This window comes from Scylla paramamosain, chromosome 12 (assembly GCF_035594125.1).
Source record: "Scylla paramamosain isolate STU-SP2022 chromosome 12, ASM3559412v1, whole genome shotgun sequence".
Taxonomy (NCBI): domain Eukaryota; kingdom Metazoa; phylum Arthropoda; class Malacostraca; order Decapoda; family Portunidae; genus Scylla; species Scylla paramamosain.
Genome location: NC_087162.1, coordinates 20502948 through 20507947, shown reverse-complemented (window position 1 = coordinate 20507947; position 5000 = coordinate 20502948). Strand labels below are relative to the sequence as shown.

General features: G+C 43.9%; 1 protein-coding gene across 1 annotated transcript in view; it reads left to right on the top strand.

Moving 5' to 3' along the window:
* LOC135105409 (orexin receptor type 2-like) overlaps nucleotides 1-5000 on the top strand; it is an 81889-nt gene that overhangs the window by 2434 nt on the left and 74455 nt on the right. The window lies entirely within an intron of this gene.

Genomic DNA, 5000 nt, shown 5'->3' with positions numbered 1-5000 from the left:
ATCGTTTTATTTTAGACCAGAAAATATTTACGTAGAGTTTAATACAAAAAAAAAATTAGTCTGAAAAGTTATAGGTGATTAAAGGAAAATATAATGCAGTGCTGAAAGGGTTAAGATATTTGATCAGTTCCTTATTACTATTATTTTCACAGGTGTGGGGGAGTGAAAAGTGTATTTTGTTGATGAATGGTAGAGGCGATCAAGGGGAGCAATTATGGTGGGGGTTTAAAGCTCGTATGATTGATCCAATGCGGGATTACCTGAGGCAGTGGTGGTGGTGGTGGTGGTGGTGTGACCTTGATTCAGGTGTGTAAGCTTGGGCAGGATTATAATTACAGTATTTCTCTTTGCGTGTGTGTGTGTGTGTGTGTGTGTGTGTGTGTGTGTGTGTGTGTGTGTGTGTGTGTGTGTGTGTGTGTGTGTGTGTGTGTGTGTGTGTGTGTGTGTGTGTGTGTGTGTGTGTATTTACCTGTGTGTGTATTTGCCTGTGTGTCTAACTATCTGTTTACCTGTTTATCTGTCTGTCTTCTCCCTCCCTCTCTCTCTCTCTCCCTCTTTCTCCCAACCCAAACAAGCCTTTCCTCACCTTTCCCTTCCCCCGCGCCGTGTCCCGCCCCCTCGACATCCACGCAGCCCCAAGGATGAGAGACTCTTCACTGTTCCTCATCCCCGCCCTGCCCCTTTCGTCCCGCCCCGCCACCAACCATTGTGCCTTGACTCGGGCCAGGTGATGCAACGTGCCAAGCCTGTTACCTTGATTTCCCTGACGTGATGAAATTTACCTCAACACGCCAGACAGGTAATCCACGCGAGAGGAGAGGAAAGAGAGGGAGCGAAAGAGAGAGTGGTCAATAGATTTTAGGTTTTAATGGAAGATATTATTTTTTTTTTTTTTTGGTAGAGTAAGGATTATCTTTATTTTTTAACTTTTCTTTTCCTTTATTTCTGGGAGGAGGGGGTTGGGGAGGGGCAATATAAGGGGAGATGGAAAAGGTTTACGTAAGGAACAGCAGGAAAACGAGGAAGAAAAAAGGAAGATTTAGTTTTATTTTATTTATTCTCTTCCATCTGCATCTTCTTCTGTCTTTTATTTTTTTCATTTATTATTATTATTATTATTATTTTTTTTTTTTGGCTGGGGGGGAGGCGAGATGGACTGGGAAGGGGTGCGGAAGGAGATGGAGGGAGGAAAATGTAAACTGGTGAAATGGATTATATAAAGAAGAGTTTCGTTGTGAATGTTTTTTTAATGGTGAATAATGATGTGGAAGGGATTCTCTCTCTCTCTCTCTCTCTCTCTCTCTCTCTCTCTCTCTCTCTCTCTCTCTCTCTCTCTCTCTCTCTCTCTCTCTCTCTCTCTCTCTGGGTGTCAAGAGATGTCTTTTCTAAAACCTCTAAATCTTCACCTTATCTTTATGTTGATAATTCTTTACATTATTTGGTCCCACGCCTTGCTCTCACTTCCCTCCTCCTCCTCCTCCTCCTCCTCCTCCTCCTCCTCCTCCTCCTCCTCCTCCTCCTAGAAGGCATGTTAGGAGGCGCCAGAGCAAATGAACATCAGACCAGCTTTCTTCACACTAATCGGCTTTGGTTGGCACACACACACACACACACACACACACACACACACACACACACACACACACACACACACACACACACACACACACACACACACACACCTGATTACACACATACTACCGAGTATAATCTAATTACTGAAAATTAAATTTGTGAATCGCAGTACGCTCTCTCTCTCTCTCTCTCTCTCTCTCTCTCTCTCTCTCTCTCTCTCTCTCTCTCTCTCTCTCTCTGCTCTTCTTCATAGTAATTCTCTCTGTTGTGATGGATGGTGGAGTAACATGCGGGAATGTAAGAAAAGTGAGAGGGTGGCGGGAGAGGGGAGAAAGGTGAGGGGAGAGTAGGAAGTGGGTGGGAAAGAATGAGAGGGAGAAAAAGGGAAAAAAGGAGGTGAGGAGAAGCAGGAGCACTTGGCGTAAGGTGGAAAGGATTTTAAGGGGAAAAGAGAGAGAGAGAGAGAGAGAGAGAGAGAGAGAGAGAGAGAGAGAGAGAGAGAGAGAGAGAGAGAGAGAGAGAGAGAGAGACTTATAAGATGCTGTCATGTGAGCGAAGGAGGAAGAGTGAGTGGGAGACGAGAAAGAAGAGGGAAGGCAGAAGCAGCAGGAGGAGGAGGAGGAGGAGGAGGAGGAGGAGGAGGAGGAGGAGGAGGAGGAGGAGGAGGAGGAGGAGGAGGAGGATACAAAGGAAGTCCAAACAGCAACACACCCTGAGGTCCTTACTAGGCTGTTTAGGTAACTATTCTTATCTAACTATTAGTGGGAGAGACAAGATAGCACACAAGAAGGCTCCCCCGCACCCCGCTATCCCTTCAGTCGAAGCTGGCCGGAAAAAAAAAAAAAGATTGAGCTGGCTGGAAAAAGGAGGAGGAGGAGGAGGAGGAGGAGGAGGAGGAGGAGGAGGAGGAGGAGGAAGAAGATGGAGAAGAAACTATGGGCACAAGGTGATAAAGTATAAACACACACACACACACACACACACACACACACACACACACACACATACATACACACACACACACACACACACACACACACACACACACACATATACCCATCACATCACAACAATACACAGCTCATGGCAAAAAGAAAAGAAAAAAAACACTACTGCAATTGCAACTAACACTAAGAGATTGTCAGCATAACTTGAGCTAACGCGAGGCAGAGAGATAGAGAGAGAGAGAGGGGCACTGCATGAGTCTGGGAGGGGAAATAAGAGAGGCTGCTGGAGGAATGGTAAAGCGAGAGATGTGAGGAGAGGAGACTTATAGAACGGGAGAGGATACGAGAGGATGAGAGAGAGAGAGAGAGAGAGAGAGAGAGAGAGAGAGAGAGAGAGAGAGAGAGAGAGAGAGAGAGAGAGAGAGAGAGAGAGAGAGAGAGAGAGAGAGAGAGAGAGAGAGAGAGAGAGAGAGAGAGGCTGTGGGATTTGAGAAGAGGCTGGAGTGAATGAGAGTTTTAGAGTGAGAGAGAGAGAGAGCAGTAAGTAGAATGGGAAAGGCTGTGAAAGAGGAAGAGGGAGAGTATGAGATGTGATGTTAGTGGGGGAGAGAAGAAGTGAATGGAATAAATAAGCCGTGAGGAAGCTGAAGTAAGAAGGAATGGATGGGAGGAAAAGTTGAGGAAGCTGAGGTAGAGAATTTGAGAGTGAGGAAGTGCAGGGAAGAAAAGGAGATAAAAGGAAGAAGGAAGGAAAGAAACAAAGAGCGAGCGAACTAAGAATGCAGGGAAAGGAGACAACGTGAAGAATGAAGGGAGGGAACACTGATAAAGAGGATAATGACTAAGGAAAGAGGAAGGGAAGATAATAGGAATACGTAAGGGGAGGAAAACTGGAGAAGATAATTGGTAGGAGAAGAAAGAGAGACAATTAATCCCATACATAACAGGAAAAGGAAAAAAATGGAAATAAAAAAATAAATAAATTGAAAGGGAAAGGAAACTATACAAAAAATAATAAATAAATAGTTGGAATGAATATAAAATGGTTTAATTAACGTGTGTATCGTGTGGCGGAACTGGTTAACGAAGCCAGGAGGGAGCTAAGCCCCCTCTCATCCATCACCTCCTCCTCAGCACACGAGTGATAGCCGGGTGCCCCCCTAAAAAAAACGGGACAATGGAGGAGTGTGGGCCGAGATTTGAAAGACAACTGAACACATGACAATTAAACGCTAATGGTCTGGCGCGAGGCAATTAAGCACAGCGATGAGTGAGAAAGAAAACTGGTCGATGATAAACGAGCCAGTGATGATTGCGCACAACGAGAATTAAGACAGGCAATTGAGCGCTGGAAACTGGACGTAAGATTAGGGACATCAGCTTAACAACCAAACTGAGCGCTGAAAATTGAACACAAGACGGTTACCTCTCTCTCTCTCTCTCTCTCTCTCTCTCTCTCTCTCTCTCTCTCTCTCTCTCTCTCTCTCTGTCTATGTGTGTGTGTGTGTGTGTGTGTGTGTGTGTGTGTGTGTGTGTGTGTGTTCTGTACATATCCCGTTCTAAGCCAGGTTACTTCAAGTCCAACAAAAGAAAAGTAATAACGCTACGAGAGGTATCCTGCGTCCCCACCTGGCCGCCTCAACAATAACAGGTGCACAACAACAACAGCAACAATGCCACACAAGAGTATCCACAACACGCACATAACAGGTCAAAACACGCAATATACGGAAATATATTGCACGAGAGTTGTTTATAAAGTTGTGGAAGGACAAAATATAAAAGTAGAATGTATGCATGTAGATTATAAATGTCAAAATCTCAATGCAAGTGACAGTGACACACACACACACACACACACACACACACACACACACACACACACACACACACACACACACACACACACACACACACACACACACACACACACACACTACAACAGAGCTGTGAAAAATAATATGAAAGACAAATTAATAACTGCTGGTAAAATGTATGTCAGGTGATGTCAAAAACAATTTAATTTAAAAACACTATACAATGGTATATTAAGGAAAATATTTCCTTATTTTCTATTAGTCTTTTTTTCTCTCTCTCTCTCTCTTCCAGCAATGATAATTTGATAATATTTAAAAAACTGCATATCGAGTAGATTCAAAATACTGTGTGTGTGTGTGTGTGTGTGTGTGTGTGTGTGTGTGTGTGTGTGTGTGTGTGTGTGTGTGTGTGTGTGTGTGTGTGTGTGTGTGTGTGTGTGTGTGTGTGTGTGTGTGTGTGTGTGTGTGTGTGTGTGTGTGTGTGTGTGTGTGTGTGTTTCATTAGGTGACGCACATTTTAAAAAGGTTCTCCATTTTCATTCCACTTTTGCAACATTTTCATTCTGCTACATGTGAATATCCCTCAAAATTACATGAAACACTCACCCTCACATTAATGATAATTGGATAATGAACAAAAAAAATAGGGAGAAAAATGCCA